Raw genomic sequence first — 1,465 nt, forward strand, 5'->3', positions numbered from 1 at the left:
GCCTCTATACTCATATCAACTACCCATTTCCCCTTTAGACTTTCTGTGTTTATAAATATGTAAGCTCTGTTTTTAGAGACTCTCTTGTAAAATAATTTTCTACTTTTCTTTCAGACATGTATTGTGTTTGCTAGAGGAAGCTGTAAAAGGAGGGGGGTTTCAGTCATTTTCTTTACCCATCATCTGTCTCTTATTTCCTGAATGTCTGTATTAACTTCATTTATCTTAAACAGCTGTGAATTTTCTTTCCTCAATGGAAAATTTTACTTTCTTCTTTACACAGAAAATTTAAGCAATCAGAAATGTACTCAAACAATTTATTCCCTCTTCTTAAAACAACAAATATACCAACAACAATCACATTCCTTCTGTTCCTATTTAGGGTTCAGGGCTACATCTTCCCAATCTACTCTAGATTGACTTCCTCTACACTTTCACATCTTGAGTGATCTAGCTTCATCAATTATCTCCTAATTAAGTCTATTTTCTTCCTAAGTACTCTTTAATCCATATCAAACTTTTTTATAAATAAATTAAAAAAAAAACAGAAACAAAAACTTTTCTCTATCCTTCAGTTATTAACTGACCATCCTTCACTTTATCTTAAGAAAATTTCTTATATGAGTTACAGGTGAGCTTTCTGACACCAGCCAATTCTCTGGCATCATTTGGGTGTCCAAACAATCCAACTCAATTTGACACTAACAATCCAACTCAATTTGACACTAACCTAGTTAGCATAGACCCCAGTTTATGAGCTCAGTCTCACAAGACTGCCCCAACTTCAAACAGTAGTCACAACTCTTGGATCACTTATATTGGAGGTTCTCACGAGCCTCTCTTCAGGTTGAATAATTTACTAGAATGGCTCACAGAACACAGGAAGACTTAACTTACATTTACTATTTTGTTATAAAAGATATAAGTGAATAGCCTGATGAAGAGATACATAAGGCCAGGTATGGAAAGGGCTTGAGCACAAGAACTTCTGTCCCTGTGGAGTCAGGATGTGCCACCAACACAGAAACACTCCAAGCACTGTTTCTCAAAAGGTTTTATTTATTTGTTTATTTATTTTTATTTTTTACATATACAGCACCTGGTCTTTCTAGGTGGTCTCCCATTTAAGTACTAACCAGGTCCGACCCTGCTTAGCTTCCAAGATCAGACAGGATCGGGCTTGTTCAGGGTGGCATGGCCATAGACTAAAGAGTTTTTATAACCCAATCTCCAGCCCTGCTTCACTCCCTTGACAAGGTTGAGGGTGGGTCTAAGAATTCACACTCTATAATCAGAGGATGTTGGTTGTTTTTGGTGAGCAACCTTATTCTCATCCTATCCAGGGGATCCACCCTAAGTCAACTTGTTAGCATAAACTCAGGCGTGATCAAAAGGGTCTACATATGACTAATAAAAGACACATATCGATCAGGAAATTCCAAAGATTTTAGGAGTTCTAGGACAG

General features: G+C 36.9%; 1 pseudogene; it reads right to left on the bottom strand.

Annotated features, from left to right (window-relative positions):
- Positions 1-1,087: 1,087 nt before the first annotated feature.
- On the bottom strand, positions 1,088-1,206 carry LOC120613876 (uncharacterized; annotated as a pseudogene).
- Between the last annotated feature and the right edge of the window lie 259 nt (positions 1,207-1,465).

The sequence above is a fragment of the Pteropus medius genome, unplaced genomic scaffold, assembly GCF_902729225.1.
Source record: "Pteropus medius unplaced genomic scaffold, Ma_sr-lr_union100, whole genome shotgun sequence".
Taxonomy (NCBI): domain Eukaryota; kingdom Metazoa; phylum Chordata; class Mammalia; order Chiroptera; family Pteropodidae; genus Pteropus; species Pteropus medius.